This window comes from Hemitrygon akajei, chromosome 2 (assembly GCF_048418815.1).
Source record: "Hemitrygon akajei chromosome 2, sHemAka1.3, whole genome shotgun sequence".
NCBI classification, from domain to species: domain Eukaryota; kingdom Metazoa; phylum Chordata; class Chondrichthyes; order Myliobatiformes; family Dasyatidae; genus Hemitrygon; species Hemitrygon akajei.
This window is the reverse complement of record NC_133125.1, coordinates 61,870,257-61,889,410: the sequence shown is the minus strand read 5'-3', so window position 1 is coordinate 61,889,410 and position 19,154 is coordinate 61,870,257. Positions and strand designations below refer to the sequence as shown.

Here is a 19,154-nt window from a genome sequence, read left to right as displayed (position 1 = left end):
CGGCCTTTACAATTAAAAAATTGATTTTATTTCTAAAATTAGAGCCAGCGGCTTTTAATCAGGTGCGCTCTGTAGTCCGGAATCTACGGTAATTGAAAGAAAACACAGGAGCCAAGATACTTGTCTACTTAGTTTTATTTTCCTTCATTTTAGTAAAGCTAAAATTCCACATGACATGGTGGCATAATGACATATACCATTCGTGTACTTATAATAAAACCCATGATGAATTACATGAGCAACCAAGAATGATTAATCAAACAATAGGTTTACAATATTACTTAAATATTAAATATATTTTAAAGGGAGTACAAGCTAGAAGGTGATAGTTGAAACCAGGTGAGAGGGAAGATGAGTGGGTGGGAAAGGGGGTTAAAGTGAGAAGCAGGGAGATAATAAGTGGAAGAGGTAAAGGATGAAGAAGAAGAAATATGTTTGGACTGAACAGCGAACCATGGAGGAAAGGGAAGGAGGAGGAGCACCAGAGATGTTGATGGGCAGGTGGGGAGAAGAGAAGAGGTAAGAGAGGAACTAAAATGGAGAATGGAGAAAAAAAGAAGAGGAGGGGGGAAGAAATTATCAGCACTTACAGAAAATTGATGTTCTTGCCATCAGGTTGGAGACTACCTATGGTGTTGCTCCTCCAACCTGAGTGTGGCCTCATTGTGACTGCAGAGGAGGCCATGGACCAACATGTCAGAATAGGAATGAGAAGTCAAATTAAAATGAATGGCCACTGGGAAATCTCGTCTTTTGTGGCGGAAGGTGATCAACAGAGCTAAACCCAATCGGCATTGAGTCTCACCAATGTCTCACCATAGAACCATAGAACATTACAGCACAGAAACAGACCTTTTGGCCCTTCTTGGTTGTGCCAAACCATTTTTCTGCCTAGTCCCACTGATCTGCACCTGGACCATATCCCTCCATACACCTCTCATCCATGTACCTGTCCAAGTTTTTCTTAAATGTTAAAAGTGAGCCCGCATTTACCACTTCATCTGGCAGTTTATTCCACACTCCCACCACTCTCTGTGTGAAGAAGCCCCCCCCCCCAATGTTCCCTTTAAATTTTCCCCTTTTCACCCTTAACCCATGTGCTCTGGTTTTTTTCTCCCCTAGCCTCAGTGGATAAAGCCTGCTTGCATTCACTCTATCTATACCCATCATAATTTTATATACCTCTATCAAATCTCCCCTCATTCTTCTACACTCCAGGGAATAAAGTCCTAACCTATTCAATCTTTCTCTGTAACTCAGTTTCTCAAGTCCCAGCAACATCCTTGTAAACCTTCTCTGCACTCTTTCAACCTTATTAATATCCTTCCTGTAATTCGGTGACCAAAACTGCACACAATGCTCCAAATTCGGCCTCACCAATGCCTTATACAACCCCACCATAACATTCCAACTCTTATACTCAATACTTTGATTTATAAAGGCCAATGTACCAAAAGGTCTCTTTACAACCCTATCTACCTGTGATGCCACTTTTAGGGAATTTTGTATCTGTATTCCCAGATCCCTCTGTTCTACTGCACTCCTCAGTGCCCTACCATTTACCTTGTATGTTCTACCTTGGTTTTTCCTTCCAAAGTGCAATTCCTCACACTTGTAGAGGAAGCACTTGATATCGTAGACAACCCCGACAGATTCACAGGAGAAGGAAGAACTGTCTGAGGCTCTGAACGGTGGTGAGGGAGGAGGTGAATGGGCAGGTGTAGCACTTGTTCCACTTGCAGTGCGAAGTGTCAGGAGTGGACAAGGGAGTCACGTAGTGAGTGACATTACAGAAGGCAGACTGTAGGAGAGGGAAAGATGTGCTTAGTAGAAGGCAGAAGTTATGGAGAATGATGTGCTGGATAGGAGGCCTGTGGAGCGCTAGGTAAGGACAAGGGTGACTGCCCTGTTATGACAGCAGGAGGATGCGGTGAGGGCAGATGTGCGGGAAATGGAAGAGATGAGAGTGAGGGCAGCATTAGTGGTGGAGAAGGCAAATACTCCTTTCATTGAAGAAAGAGAACATCTTAAATGTTCTAGAATGGAAAGCCTCATCCTGAGAGTGGATGTGGTGGAGACAGAAGAACTGAGAAAAGGGAATAGGATTTTCACAAGTGACAAGGTAGGAAGAGGTATAGTCAAGATAGCTATGAGAATCAGTAGGTTTATAAAATATATCAGTAAATCTGGAGACTGAGAGATCGAGAAAGGGGAGGGCGGAGTCAGCTTCTACTCCTTTTCCTCCTCCCACCTTTTGATGTTGGCTTCTTCCCTCTTCCTTTCCAGTCCTGATGAAGGGGCTTGGTCCAAATCATCAACTGTTTATTCCCTCTGTAGATGCTGCCTGACTTGCTGACTTCCTCCAGCACTTGGTGTGTTTTGCTCAAGATTTCCAGCATCTGTAGAACCTTTTGAGCCTATGGTTAATGGAATTTCCAGAAAAAAAATGCACCAAATAAAAGAAGTTACTTCCCAGGTAGAAGATAATCACTGAGCAGAGAGCGTAAAGGGCATCAGGACAGCATTTCACCAGCCTGGCACAAATAAAGTCAATGGACATCAAAAGGAAATAATTTCGTTGGAGTTCATCTCGCAAACAGAAAGGTGGCCGTTCCTCTCAAAGGTCATCATTCCAATCAAGGATGTCACTGCAGAACAATGCCCTAGGCCCAACCATCTTGGCTTCCTTTCATCATAGGTGGTTGTCAGATATCAACCATTATAAACACCAGGTGATCACTGCAGCGTTATGTCTTAGGACCAACCATCTTCAGCATTTATTAATTCAAAAGGCCAGAAGTAGAATATTCACTGAGGACTGCACAATATTCAATTCCATTTTCAGTTCCTCGGTGAATGATACAGTCCATGCTTCAATGTGATCTACACAACGTTCAACACATCCAATAAGTGCCAGATAATTACCATCTCCAATACAAGAGGGCCGAACCAGCTGTTCAACACCGTTGCTGAATCCTCATTCCTGGCATAATCATCGATCTGAAACTCAACTGAATGTATCAGTGTTCCTTCAAAGTCAACTGCCTAAATCCTGGAACTCTGCTCAGAAGATCCATGGAACCACCTCACCAGAAGAAGTGCAGCAGTTCAAGGTGGTAGCTCACCAACACATTCTACAGGGTAATAAACGTTGGTCTTGCCAGTGATGCCCAGATCCCAGAATATTAAAACTAACAGATTTAAAAGAGTGTGAGACAAATTTAAGACTAACCATGCAAAACAAAAAAAGAAGGGTAATGCTGATAACAATTTTTAAAAGTATATATTTTTTTTCTGGCCCTTCGAACCACAACACCCAATCCCCCAATCTAATCCTAGTCTAATCACGGGACAATTTACAATGACCAATTAACCTACCATCAGTATGTCTTTGGACTGTGGGGGGAAACCAGAGCACCCGGAAGAAACCCATCCATAATGGGGAGAATGTACAAATTCCTTAAAGGCAGCGGTAAACTATTTACCTCACAATGTCCCAGCTCATTCTTTCTAAATTTCTTCCCAAAATGAATCATATTAGATTTTTACATATTAAATTTTGTCTGTCCCAAATCTGCCAAATTCATGAGCACCTGGTGCTATTACCTCACTATATTTCTGAGGTTTATTGCACCTGGAGACTTTGAGACAATACTCTACATATTGAAATCCAGGACGTTAACTTATGTCAAAAAAGGCAATGATCCCAACATTGGTCCCTGGATCCACCATTGCACCTTACAACAAATTAATGTGTTCTGATGATAGGTTATTGCTCAAAACCATCTCATTTCAATCTTGTTAGAAGTATGTTTTGCAATACTTCACTCAATCTCTTCAGGAATTTCATGTGCTTAGCATCAACCCCATTATCCTTATCCTTCTATCAATCAAACTAGTCAATGTCATAAACATAAGAGATTCTGCAGATGCTGGAAATCCAGAGCAACACACACAAAATGCTGGAAAACTCAGCAAGTCAGGCAGCAACTATGGAAATGAACAAATAGTCAAGGTTTTGGGCTGAGTCTTTTCTTCAGGACTGTCATCTTTGCCATTATTTATTTGACAATGGTTTTTCCCATATAATTTTGATCAAGTCATTATTTCTTAATCATTTCCACCATTGATTTTGGTTCATTGTCTTTATTTGCTGGGTATATGCAGTTTCTCTTTCTGAAGGTGGTGAAACCCTCCAGACCTTCAGGATTACAAGGCAGATTGTAAGATTGTGACCAGAGCCTCCATAATTTTGATCTTTATATTGATCACCAAGGTGCATCTCATCAAGCCTGCATGGCAATTTTATTTTTAAGCTTGCAAACCTTCACATACTTGACTTTAGTTTTATTAATTAATGAGCTTTGTGTGACTTCCAGGTGCTTTAATCAATCAAATCCATGCAGCTGAGATACTCCTATTGTTCCAATGGTTTATCACACATTGCAACCTCAGGGCAGAGGTAAGAGAAAGAGTGTTGTTGTGTATTTAATATCTCAGTAATATTCATTCTTCTAGTGAAGAGAGGCAAAGATCCAACAGAGTGCTCCTCATACAGGCTAATCTCTCTGTTAAATGGTGATGTCAAAATCTTGGCTAAGGTTTTGGCCTGTAGATTGGAGAACATCCTAACCTTTATTATTTCTGAAGACCAAACTGGTTTTGTCAAAAACCACCTCCTATTTTTTAACATCGCCGTCTTTTAAATATCTTATACTCACTTTCAATTGGGATTCCTGAATGTGTTATCTCCTTAGAAGCAGAGAAAGCATTCGACCATGTGGAATGGAATTACCTCTTTGTTGCTTTAGAAAAATTTGATTTTGGACCAAGTTTCATCACATGGATTAAACTGTTATATTCATGTCCTACTGCCTCTGTTTTGACCAACTCTCAGCAATCCCAACCTTTCAACCTCAAACATGGAACCACCAAGGGTGCCTTAAGCTTGTTACTTTTTGATTTGGCCATAGAGCCACTGGCGACTGCATTCCACAGTTGTGCGGATCTGACAGGGATTTGGAGGGAGGGAGATGAGCACAAAGTCTCCCTTTATGCTGATGATCTATTACTTTTTATATCAAACCCAATCACCTCCTTATCCCCCATGTTCTCACTCCTTAACAAATTTAGCCTGTTTTCAGGATATAAACTTAATTTACACAAGAGTGAACTTTTTCCAATAAATGGAGAAGCACAAGCATCAGAGTTCCATAACCTCCCTTTTAAGGGAATGAATGACCAATTTACTTACCTTGGCGTCACAGTAACAAGGAAATTATAAGCATCTTTTTGGAGAAAATTTCACTAATTTGTTAAATCATACAAAACAGGGCCTAGCACAGTGGTCAACCCTGTCTATGTCCCTGATGGGCCAAATTAATGTTGTCAAAATGAACGTCCTTCCTAAATTCTTATACCTTTTTGAATCCATACCACCTTTCATTCCTAAAGTCTTCTTTGATTCGCTAGACTCAGTCATATCATCCTATTTATGGAAGGGCAAGCGTCCCCGACTGAATAAAGTCCATCTTCAAAAGTCTAAAAGTGTTGGGGGCATGGCTCTGCCCAATTTCCACTTATATTACTGGGCAGCTAACATACACTATCTCATCTTTTGGCCTCATTTCCACAACCAATCTGACTACCCAATATGGGTGGAAATGGAGCTGAATCTATTAAGAATTTCTCTATTTCCACACTTCTTTGATCTGCACACCCTTTACTTACCCTAAGCCAATTGCTAATCCTGTTATCAGGCACACCCTGAGAGTATGGGTTCAGTTCAGTAAGTAGAGTGGTCTCTATGGCTTCTCTCGTTCAAGTCCTATTCTACATAATCACCTCTTCCAGCCTTCTATACATGATCCAACATTTCAAGACTGGTGCAGAAAGGCCATCAGGTGCTTTAAAGATCTTTTTATAGACAACTGCTTTGCATCATTTGAACAATTGTCTGCAATGTTTAACTTACCCAACACTCATTTCTTCAGATAATTGCAAATTAGACATTTTATCAGCCCTTTGTTATCAAACTTCCCTGAGGCACCCGACACAAATGTCATTGATATGTTTCTCTGCATGAATCCACTGCACATATGTCTAATAACTACTATTTGTGACAAGCTAGCGATTCTGAGGCAAGCCCCCCTTGACAAAATTAAAACTGCCTGGGAGCAAGATTTAAATTTTTCACTGTCAGATGATGTATGGGATTCCGTTCTCAAGTTAGTTAACTCAACCTCTTTATGTACCCACCACTGCTTGTTACAGTTCAAGGTCATACACAGTATGTCTAATACTAAATTATCTTGCATTTACCCAGATGTTAATCCTTGTTGCGACAGATGCAAAAGGGGTGAGGCTTCCCTTATTCATATGTACTGGACATGCCCTAGATTGGAAAAATACTGGAGAGATGTTTTCCAAACTCTATCCCAAATACTTAATTACAATGTGGAACCTAACCCTTTGATTGCTCTGATCCATGATATATTTAACTTTTCTCCCCCCTCCTTTTTTTTCTCTCTTTCTGCCCATCACTCTGCCTGTTCGCCATCTCCCTCTGGTGTTCCCCTCCCTCTTTCTTTCTCCCTAGGCCTCCTGTCCCATGATCCTTCCCCTTCTCCAGTTCTGTATCACTTTTGCCAATCACCTTTCCAGCTCTTAGCTTCACTCCACCCCCTCTGGTCTTCTCCTATCATTTTGCATTTTCCCCTCCCCCTCCTACTTTCAAATCTCTTACTATCTTTCCTTTCAGTTAGTCCTGACGAAGGGTCTCGGCCCAAAAGTGCTTCTCCCTATAGATGCTGCCTGGCCTGCTGTGTTCCACCAGCATTTTGTGTGTGTTGCCTGAACTTCCTCGTTTTTGCCTTTGATTGCTCTTTTTGGCACCTCCGGAGAGGGGGACATGCACCTAAGTCTGACCAAACGTCGCGCACCGTCTTTTGCCTCTCTTTTGGCCAGGTGCACAGTCTTGCTCAGGTGGAGGGATGCTGCCCTGCACACCCATGCTCAGTGGTTTAGGGACATCATGTCCAGTCTATACCTTGAGAAGATCCATTATTCAACTCTCAATTTGGACCTAAAGTTCCAAAATGTGTGGAGACCCTTTCTAGAATAATTTTAGAATTCCCAGCCAAACTAAAGGTTCATCCCTTCTTCCTTTCCTCTGCACATAACTCCCTGACTTTCCGCATTGTCCGTAAAATTCTACGAACTCAGACGTGTAAACATACAACAGTTTATGTGTTAGGAAAATACACCTTCTCTATACCAATGCAGATCTGTGGCGATAAAGGTTCTGTTTAACCCTTTTTGCTAATGCAATGATGGCTTGGAGATGGGGATTGGGAGGGGTAGGTTGGGGCAGGGAGGCAACCAAAGCATGATTGTACTATTGGTGCATCTCTTTCATAGATGTGAATTGTACATTTGTTACATTTGTTATGTACTGCACAAACCTCCTTTGTACTATGCTTTCTTGATTTAAAAAAACAATAAAAATATTGCTGAGAAAAAAATATTTCAGTAATATTTGAGTATTCTTGTAAATATATTGTTTGATAAAGAATTCTTTGATTTTTATATAATTTATTATGCTTTATATGTAAAAATACATGAATTGCATACATCATTACACTACCACATGATACATGCACTTACAGACATACTTTATTGATCCCGAGGGAAATTCTTAAAGTAAAGAACAAACTAAGACTAGCATCTGTCATCATTCTCATTTCCCTTTGAATTAGTTTAATATTCTGGAGTTACAAAACATAACAGTGGTGATGAGGTATTTTTAAAATGAACCTGAGATGGCTACCAACCTGCTGAAACGCAGTGAGACGTTCGAGTTAAAAACAGCAGCACATCATGTACTGTTTCAGAAGGGAAGTTACAATCGAGTTTAAATTCATGGGTTCGTAATCAGTGAGTATTCAGTCATAATAATCATAAAAAGAGCAGAAATAGCTGGCTACATCAGAAAGAGAGACATTTTCAATTGCTCAGCAGGTAATTGGCTCATGTATACTGAGTTAATTGAACAGCATTTTGAAGGAAATGAAATAAAAAATAAGCAACAAGTACCAATTTTGTTGAGCGTATTGTGTTTAAAAGTAAAATGTTCCAAGCAAACCAGCTGAAATTAGCTTTGCTGATATCGTGAAAATGCTGGAACATTTAGAAGTGAAACCATTGCTGATTGCAGAACATTTTATGTTTCATAAGTGGAATCAAAAGGAAGGGGAGACTATTTCAGCATATGTAGCTGAATTGAAGAAACTGAGCATTGTTAGCTCAGAAATTAAGCTTATTGATCACTGATAGATTGTTTAGCTTGTGGGATCTTACAAGAAAGCTTTCAAAAATGGCTCCTATCTGAAGCACAAGTTACACTTAAAAGAGCAGTTGAAATAGCTGTGTCAATGGAAACAGCAGACAGAGACACAATTGAGTTGCAGTCAGAATGAAAAAGTGAGTGTGAGCAAAACTGTAGCATCTAGATGGAGGCATGCCAGGCCAAACAAATTGTATCACTGTCGTGGGAGTGGTTCACGTACACCAGACAAATGCAGATTTAAAAGCAAAACTTGCAGAAAATGCAACGAAGTAAGTCACATACAAAGAGCATGTCAGGCAGACAAAAATAAATGAACTGCACAGGGAAGAGAAAAAGCTAAAACATCAAGTTGCAGTTTCAAAACTTCTGGTCAAGGTGGCGCCTGGGTACAGCACTCCTTCGGTCGACATCTCCTGGATAGATCATGAAACCATATTCTTCACTTCTTTCATGTCTTTTATGTTTGTTTTTCATCCTGGATGCGATTCTGGAACTGTTGGAACCTGTGCTTTGCTGTTTGGAGATTGTTTGGGGGTCCTGGTGCTCTGCAGTCTCTGAGAGGATTCCAGGAGGCAGAGGCGGTGTGCTGGAACCTCATGGCTGGCAGGCTGTGAGCCGACGTTCAGCTCTATTTCACTGATTAAATCCTCCACTGTTCGCCGATTAAAGTGACGAGGAAGATTGAACCATTGATGCAAATGCAGAAGCCTGGAGATCATTTGGGTGCTCTAGCGTTCTCCTATCTACAAGAAGATTCCATGAGACAGAGACAGCGTGCGGGAACCTTGTGGTGAGAAGCCTGTGGGACAGGACAAGCCATATTTTGACTTCATTTTGCTGATTAAAGCTTCCATTGTTTGTCGATTAAAGCAACAAGATCAAAGCATCAAGGTGAGTGCAGGAGTAAGCGCCGGCTGCCTGTCTTTTGATGGCTGTGCTACAGAGAGGGAAAAGCCTGCCACTGGGTTAGAAGGTTATGGGCTCCGAGCACAATGTGACAAGTGTGAGCTCTTTTAAACCAGCATTACTTACTGTGGTCACTCTAGTGACGCACAAGGATTGCACAAGTTTATTGAGAAAATTCAAGCAGTGGTGTATGCTCCAAGGCCAAAGGACATGTCAGAGTTGTGGTACTTCTTAGGATTTGTCAATTACTATAACAGGTTGATGTGAAACCTGGCTACAACGCTCCACTCCTTGGACTCATTGCTACAGATCAGGAAGAAATAACAATGGACAAAGCAGTGTGATTGGCTTTCCAAATGACAAAGGACATGGTGACAGCAGATACTGTCCTCACACATTATGATCCACATCGTTCAGTGAAGCATGCCTTATGGTCATGTCACATGTTCTGAGTGATGGAGATGAATGCCCCATAGCCTTTGCATGACATTCCCTTACTGCTGCAGAGAAAAATTATGCACAGGTTCACCAAGAGGCCTGGTGTCTGGTTTGGGATGTAAAATATTTTAACCATTATTTGTGTGGGAGAGAGTTTATCCTCGTTACTTAACGTCCAGTGCATTCCCGGTGAATATGACAAATAAACTCATCTCAAACTTTCAGCCAGGCCTCAGATATCGATCTAAACTGATGTTTCAATGAGAAACTCTGCCATCTTCATCAGGGATGATGCCTGAGCATGTCTAGTCAGTGGTAGTTATACCTTTGCCATCTGTCCCTCCTGATTGGTTAGCCCTCATCCAATCAGGTTTCTGCTGTCCCACCTTGTTTACAATCGGAATCCAGTTCTTACACAGAGGGAGATGGGACAGAGGAAACCTGATTGGAAAACTAATCATCTTACTTCCTCCTGGAGTCTCTCCGGGTCTGAAATACATGGACTTATACCTCAACAATAACAGCCACCATCACACCTCCCAACACTGAGCGGTTCTTTCTACCTTGATTAACCGTGCGAAAACTATTTCAAACCTGAAGAGTCTCCCTGAAGAAATAAGATGATTATGCACGAGGTTCTTACAGAATCGCTACAAGGGGAAGGAAATCAATCGGGCCCTTAAAAGTGCTGACGGACAAAACAGGAAACCTAACAACAAAGAGAAAGCCGTTGCTACCTCCTGTCTTCCTTACATTCCCACAGTTTCTGGAAAGATCACCAGGATCCTGAAGAAATACCGGATTAATACCATCCACAAATCTGTTAGAAAACTCAAATCACAGTTCATGTGGATCAAAGATGGCCTGGGACTTGGGGCGGCTGGCATTTACAGGATTCCCTGTGAATGCGGAGCAGCGTATATTGGCCAGATGCAACACACAGTGGAAACCCGCAACAAGGAGCACAGGAGGTGTATCCATTTAGGTTACCTGGAGAAATCAGTGGCAGCAGAACACTGCATTTGCAATGGCCATAGGATTGACCTTGACTGCATGAAACTACTGTGCTGCGCCAATGACTTTTGGTGAAGGAAGCCATTGAAATAAAACTAGAGGAAAAGAATTTTAACAAGAATGAAGGTCTCACTCTAAGTAAGAACTGGAATTCAATTGTAAACAAGGCGGGATAGCGGAAACCTGATTGGTTGGGGACTAACCAATCAGGAGGGCTGAACAACAGGGTATATGTACCACCGAACTAGAAATGCCCAGGCATCAACCCTGATGAAGATTGCAGTTTGTCATCGAAACATTGGTTAAATTTGATACCTGTACCCGGCTGGAAGCCTGAGGAGAGTTTATTCATCAACCACTAGTTTCCATGTTCAATCCACAGAAGGGGGTTCCACCAACAGCAGCAACACAAATGCAGAGACGGGCTCCGTTTCTTGGAGGACACAATTACAGGACTGAATTCAAGAGAATGACTAATCATGAAAATGCCGATGGATTTTCCTTTGGAAAAGGAAATACCTAAAAAATTTACAGAAGAGAACACTGCTCCTGATGTCAAATCAGAGTTCTGCCCTATAATGACAGAGATGATCCGAAGGGAAACCAGCAAAGGCTCCAAATTCTCAGGTCTACATGATGAACCAAAATGGCTGGAATGTGCAGCAGAAGCTTCAGTTCCCCCATTTTTATCAGCACCAGGATGAGCTTGTCCTGGACAGAGCTTTCCTTATGTGAGGATTGAGAGTTGTTCTACCATCTCAGCTGAGAGCTAAAGTGTTGGAGGAGCTACAAGCCAGTCATCCAGATGTGGTTAAAATTAAATCATTGGCTCAAAGCTTTGTCTGGGGTAGATCTGCAGATCGCCATGCACTGTGCAGGATGTCATCTCATACAGAAGATGCCAAGAGCAGCGTGTCTCCATCCCTGGGAATGGCCTGCATTGCCCGGGCAGAGGATTCACCTGGATTCTGCTGGATCATTCAGGGGCACAAGTTTCTTGATTGACATGGATGCAGCTATAAAATGAACAGAAATGTTCCCAATAGCCTCCACTACAGCCTCGCTCACTGTTGATGTGTTGTGAAGCCTCTTCTCAAGGACTGGTGTTCCAGAACACTTCGTCACTGACAGTGGACCGGTTTCAGTCATTCCTGAAAATGGACGGAATATGACGTATTACATCTGCACCGTACCACCCAGCTACAAATGGCTTGGTGGAAAGGTTTGTCCAGAGTCTAAAGAACACATTGTCAGAACACACTACACTATCACTGAATCAGAAGCTCGCCAATTTCCTCCCTACATATCACGATGCAGCGCATTTCACAACCAACAACTCACCAGCTATCCTGTCCCTTGAGCTCACACTCGGATCTCCTCAAACCCAATCTCAGCAGGACAAACAGCTGAGACAAATTGAAGGCTCCTCAAACAAGAAGGCTCGATGTTTCACTCCTGGACAAGCAGTCCTGATGAGGCACTACAGAAATGATCAAAAGTGGGTACTTGAAAAAGTTAAGGACAGAACTGGACCACTCTCCTACACAGTGGAGAATGTGCCTGGTGTCACCTGGAGACGACACATCAATCAGCTGAGGAGAGCAGAGTCAATTGTTACATAAGAAAGGTGTCCAGAGCTCTCAGAGCACTTCCTGCAGTCCCAGAGTCAACTTCTACAAACTCCACGGAGGAGGCCCCAGACCCTGAGATTGTTTCTCAGCTGCAAGTCCCACCTGCCAAACAGTATGACCCTCACCCCCCCATCAGGAAAGACATTTTAAGACCAAGAGGCCATAAGTTATAAGCACAGAATTGGGCCATCTGGCTCATCGAATCTGCTCCGTTATTTCATCGTGACTGAATCTCCTGCCTTCCTCCCGTATCCCTAACCAACCAAGAATCTACCAACCTCTGCCTTACATACACATAAAGACTTGGCCTCCACCGCTGCCTGTGGCAAAGAATTCCACAGATTCACCACTCACTGGCTTAAGAAATTCCTCCTCATCTCTGTTCTAAAAGGATGTTCCTCTGTTCTGAGGCTGTGTCCTCTGGTCTTAGACACTACCACCATAGGAAACGTCCTCTCCACACCCAGTGCCTTTCATCATTTGATAGGTTTCAATGAGGTCTCCTGCCATTCTTCTTAATTCTATTAAATACAGGCCCAGAGCCATCAAATGTTCTTTCATTCTTTCAGTCTTTCATTCCTGGAATCGAATCATTTTTGTGAATCTCCTTTCAATCCTCTCCAGTTTCAGCACATCCTTTCTAAGATAAGGGTGTCAAAACTGCTCACAATACTCCAAGTGAGGCCTCACCAGTGCTTTGTAAAGTCTCAACATTACATCCTTGCTTTTAGTTTCTAGTCCTCTTGAAATGAATGCAGTCATCGCATTTGTCTCCCTCACCACCGACTCAAACTTCAAATTAACCTTCAGGGAATCCTGTACACAGGCTCACAAGTCCCTTTGCACCTCAGACTTCTGCAATTTCTCACACAATATGTTATCCCACAAGAGTAAGAAATCCTCCATAGCAATTAAATCTCTTAAATTGATCCATGGGGCAATTTAAAATTTACTTTGCTGTGGATATCTATATATGATGGTTGTATAATATAGCATACTGTGTATATAGTGGAGATGCATTCTCTATTGAGTTGGAGTTTAAAGCTAAGCAGGGATGAGTGTTGTGTATTTAATATTTTGGTAATATTTGGATAGACTTATGAATATATTGTTTAGTTAAGCATTCTTTGTTGTTTACATAATTCATATGCATATGTCATGACACTACCACAAGAGACATGCGCGCCTTGCTTAGAGTAAAGATCAAACTAAGATTTGCATCTCTCAGCTCTCTTGTTTTCCTTTGATTTAGTTTTATGTTTTCGAGTTACAAAACATAACAAGTAGAAATGGCAGCAATTAAATTTGTTGCTTCCTTCATGACACAGAAGCAATTATTCACCTGGGCCCAGATGTATATTGTAACACACTTATTTAACATGTTTGTGGAAAGAATTGGGATTAACAGTTGAAAACCCAGCCTCTGATTTGTTCCAGTGCTTGTGTGGTTGATCCAATTGAATTGAGAGAGGAGGGAAAATGAATGGCTGCTTATGTCAAAGGTGGGGTTCTAAATAGAAGTAAGAGACAGGCTGAGTACACAACAAATCAGAAGTGAAGTGAAAATTAAATAAAAAAGACATGAAGAGTGTATGATAAAATTACAACATAAATAGGAACCTATATGTGTTCTAAAGACATGTAAATAACAAAGTGATCATACATTGAGATGGTCTCTGTGGTTAAAAGGTCTTTCCTTGTCTTTTAGCAACATTTGAAGTCTATGTCCCGCCATTAATGGAAACAGTTCACCTCTATGCCAATCATTGGAGAGAATTTCTCACTAGATAAGCAAATGTTGTTCCCTTATTCCAGAAAGATCACAAGGAAAGTGCAGGAAACCACAGGCTGATAAGCCTGTTGTAACAAAACTAACAATTGTAACAAACTTCTGTTGAAGATTCTAAAGGACAAAAGTTACGTCTATCTTTGTCTACCTATCTACTTACTGATTGATTGAGATGCAGTGCAGAATACGTCCTTCTGCCCTTCGAGCTGTGCCATCCAGCAATCCCCGATTTAACCCTAACCTAATCACAGGACAATTTACAATGACCAATTAACCAACTAACTGGTACATCTTTGGACTGTGGGAGGAAACTGGAGCACCCGGAGGAAACCCATGCAGTCATGGGGAGAGCGTACAAACTCCTTACAGACGGCGGTGGGAATTGAACCAGGGTCACTGGCACTGCATGGCGTGTGGCCAAGTGGTTAAGGCATTGGACTAGCGATCTGAAGGTCGTGAGTTCGAGCCCCAGCCAAGGCAATGTGTTGTATCCTTGAACAAGGCACTTGACCACACATTGCTCCAGTCCACCCAGCTGAAAATGGGTACCGGCAAAATGCTGGAGTTAACCTCGCGATAGACTGGCATCCTATCTGGGGGGGGGGGGGGGGGGGGCGGAATCTCGTACTCTCAGCCACTTCACACCATGGAAACCAGCATAAGCACTGGCCTGATGAGCCAATAAGGCTCGGGAAAACTTTAACACTAGTACTGTAAGGCATTGTGCTAACCACTACTCTGAATAGAGAAGTCAGCATGGTTCATTGCAGGGGAAATCCCGTCTCTCAAATTTGAGTAGTTGGAGGAGGTAATAAGAGAATTGATGGCGTAACACACATTGTGCATGGACTTTAACAAGGCTTTTAACCGAGGTGGACTGATCCAGAAGGTTAAAGCACAGGGGATACAAGGCACATTGACAAACTGGATATAAAAGTGGTTTGATGGTAGGAGGCAAAGGGTCGATTTTCTAGCTGGGAAGTTTGTGACAAGTGGAGTACAGCCAAACTCTGTGCTGGAACTATTGTACAGTATGTCACACATAAAAATGTAGCTAGTAATAATTTACTGACAACACAACAATTGGGGTGAAATAGAACACAGAAGAGTACAACACAGGCACAGGCCCTTCAGCTGTGCTGAACCAGCTAAAAAGAAAATTTAAAACAGTCAAAAACTAATCCCTCCTACCTACACAATGTCCACATCCCTCCATCTTCCTCACATCCATATGCCTATCTAAACGTCTTTTAAGAGCCTCTAATGTATTTGCCTTTACCACCATATCAGGCATCCACCACTCTCTGAGAAAAAAGCTTACCCCTCACATCCCCTTTGAACCCACCCCCTCTCACATTTGGTATTAGGTACTTCCACCCTGGGAAGAAGATACTCACTATCTACTCTATCTATGCCTCTCATAACTTTATACAGTAAATTTCTATCAGATCTCCCTTCTGCCTCTGCTGCTCCAGAGAAAACAACCCAAGTTTATCCAGCCTCTCCTGATGGCACATGCCCTCTAAACTAGGAGGCATCCTGATAAACCTCTTCTGCTCCCTCTCCAAAGCCTCACCATCCTTCCTATAGTGGGCAACCAGAACTGTACACAATACTCCAGATGTGGCCCAACCAGAGTTCTATAAAGTTGCAACATAACCTCCTGACTTTTGAACTCAATGCCTCGCTAATAAAATCAAGCATCCCATAAGTGTCTTAACCACCTTATCGACCTGTGTAGTCACATTCATGGAGTTATGAACTTGGATCCTAAGATCTCTCTGCTCAGCAACACTGTTAAAGATCTTGTCCTTCACAATGTATTGTCTCCTTGCATTTGTGCCACCAAGGTGAATCACCTCAGGGTTAAACTCCATTTGCCATTTCTCTGCCTATATCCACATCTGATCTATATCGCACTGTATCCTTAGCAGGTCTTCTACACTATCCACAACTCCACCAATCTCGGTATCAAAAGCAAACTTACAAACCCAACCATCTACGTTTTCATCCAGGTTATTTATAGACATCACAGACAGCTGAGGAACCAGCACAGATCCCTACAGATCACCACTAACAATAAACCTCCAGCTCAAATAAGTCTCTTCAACCACTATCCTCTGCCTTCAATGTGCAAACCAGTTCTGAATCCAAACAGTCGATCTTCTGGATTAGCCTCACATGAGGGACTTTGTCAAACGCCTTACCAAAATCCTTGTAAACAACATCCGCTACCCTATTTTCATCAATCTCGCTGAAGGGGTGGATGGGGAAGCTATGAATTCTGCAGAGGTTTGACTAAGGGTTTAGGGAACCATAGTTCAGCTAGAAAGTTGGATGGAACAATTGCAGATCCAGACCAGTGAGAGGTGATGCTTTTTGGGACATCAAATACTGGCAGGACAATTATAGTCAAATGACAGGACCTTAGGAGAGTTGATATACAGAGACACCCTGGGCTGCAAGTTTATAAATGCCTGAAAATGAGGGCACAGGAAGATAGAGCACTGAAGGAAGCACTTGGCATGTTTGCCCCCATAGGCTGGGCTTATTCTCATTGAAGCACAGGAGGATAAGAAGTGATTTTATAGGGGTTTATAAAACTGTGAATTGTGAGGGATAGATAAGGTAAATAGCTTGTCTTTTCTCCAGGGTAGGGGAGTCTAAAACTAGACGATATAGGTATAAAAGAAGAAGGTTAAAGTAGGTCTGGAGGACATGTTTTTTCCCTGTTGAGGGTAGTGGTTATCTGAAATGTTGCCATTGGATTCTGCCTCTGTGATGTCTAAAAGACATCTGGATTTGGTAGTTGGACAGGAAAGATGTTGAGGGATACGGCCCTAATAGAGACACATGGGATTAGTGTACATAGGCATTATCCCATTGCCTATCAATGACCCATTCCAGTTGGACCATTGATTTTGTATGAGTCTACAGGTTTTGAATCACATCACTTGTACTAATGAAAATCCCTTTGGAAAGTGCTCTCTCTCCAGTGCTATGAGAATTAATTTCTTGGCCCATGGATTTAAAACTGAACAAATTAGTTATCTCTATAGAGAAAAAAATATGTTTACAGATAGTCTAATGAAACGTATTTCAAGTTATCAATCATCTTGATGGGGTAGAGTTGGGTAAATTTTAAAAATCAGCCATTATTAAAATAATGACCAACAGAAACTATATTATGTAGTAATTGCAACTACAGAGACGCTGGCCAAATTGTTTTTCCTTCAATAAAATTAATACCTCAGAACTAAACTGATCCAAAATTGAACTGTGTATTCAAATATTAACCTACCAGAAACGTAATGCAGCAGAATATATCAGTAAGGTGCCAAACCTCACCCCCAAAAACAACAGGGCAGCTTCAGGTCACTTACAAGCTCCAGGGCTTTGTGAAGGTCACTGACACTAACAGCTCTTGACCCTTCTCTGGAGTTCACTACCAATCAATAAACACATAGTCGGTTAACTGGCAGCCAAGTGCATTTTGGTTGTGGTAAGATTGGTCCGCACAACTGCTGTTAGTAAGCCTGTATGATCCTGAACAGCTCAAGCCACCACCTAGGAAAATAACCTGCACTTACGCAGCACGTTAGCCAACTCCTGGCGATCGCAGATGGGCAGTAGGAAAGTTGGCAGCGCAGTCATTACAGAAACGGAGATACTGCACGTTTGGGTCTCACACACACAGAGCGCTACGGTTTTATTTCGTTATGTTGGCTGCTAAAGAAGAACCAAGTGAGTCATGTCCAGCTGGTTTCAGAGTTCTCATCTGGGATAGTCTGGTGGAGAGCGGTTCCGTTTTTCATCCGCGCTCCCATCGGTTCAGTCCACATTTTGTACTCCGGAGTCTCTTGTGGGATTTGAACTTTTCCCCTTCAGTCTCAGCACTGACGAAACTACAGTGAGTCACTCTAAAACTGCTGTGACCGAGCTAAATCCCGGAGAATTTAGTACTCACCTTCATTTTTGCTTTAAGACACTTTGTTGGCTCTGTGTATTTAATAAGAAATCAGTAGTGACTTTGTGGGAAATAAACGTTGTGTATTTCTTTTCATTAACGACAGTATCTCAACAAACCATGAGCAACAAACAGAACTCTCTAGGCGGTTTCCAAGCAGGTAGGGCAACTGGATCAGGACAAGGTGTAACGGGAGCCAGGCTTCAGCCCACAGGGGGGTACCTGTGAAGCTCACTCAGCACCCAGCTGCCCACCGCACGCTTCACTACAACTTTCCCCGCGTTAAACGCTTCATTTGAATCCGTTCAGTTTTAAGATTATCCACACAGGAGTGTCGTCTCTTACCGGTCAAACAAAAGCCCGATCTGGAGTCATTTAATGCGAACCCAGCCTCGGCGCTCTGCTGCCTGCGTCTATCTGCCGGGGGAGACACCGGTTTGTTCAGACACACGCAGCGGGGTGGTGTGTGTGTGAGAGAGAGAGAGAGAGAGGGAGAGAAGCCAGGCTGCCGTGGTTTGGTTCCCAATCCGATTCACGGCATCAGATTTTTGGCCATTTAAAGCAAGTGACGCGCGGCGCCGCCTTTCTAAGGCTATTTTTAAACTCGTAACAAAATTAATGTTTCCAGACCAATAACTTCGGCCACAGGCGTGGATCTGGTTTGATGTGGCGAAGCTGGTAGAAATTTCGGTCGCCCAGCTTCTGATGTGCTTTGGTGCCCGATGAATATTTTGACCAGATATGGTGAGGCGAGAGAGAGTGAAAGTCCATACCGGTCTGGACAAGTCTTGGGCTCCTCCTCGGAATATCCCCATCCCTCAGAACAACCTACCCTACCCCCATAACATCTACACCCTCCTCATCCCTCCCAGAACAATCCCAGCCCACGCCCCCAACATCGCTATCCACTCTCTTATCACTGTCATCCACTTTAAATGGGCGAGTTTAATCCCGCTGAACAACCCCTCTTGTAAACACAAACCCACTCCTGTGAACACCCCGGCTGAAGATTAATCCCTGTGCCCTGCTCTGCAGGTGTTAAAATGAACGTTTTGTTTTTGT

The 19,154-nt window shown here is 42.5% G+C and overlaps 1 protein-coding gene across 2 annotated transcripts in view; it reads right to left on the bottom strand.

The window, feature by feature from the left end:
- tmod1 (tropomodulin 1) overlaps positions 1–18,784 on the bottom strand; it is a 93,997-nt gene extending 75,213 nt beyond the window's left edge. Inside the window, exon 1 of one of the 2 annotated variants that reach the window (XM_073072956.1) lies at positions 18,438–18,784. The gene's annotated coding sequence lies outside the window, so the exon portion shown is untranslated. The remainder of the gene's footprint in view (positions 1–18,437) is intronic. The other variant, XM_073072953.1, reaches the window with a different exon arrangement.
- Between the last annotated feature and the right edge of the window lie 370 nt (positions 18,785–19,154).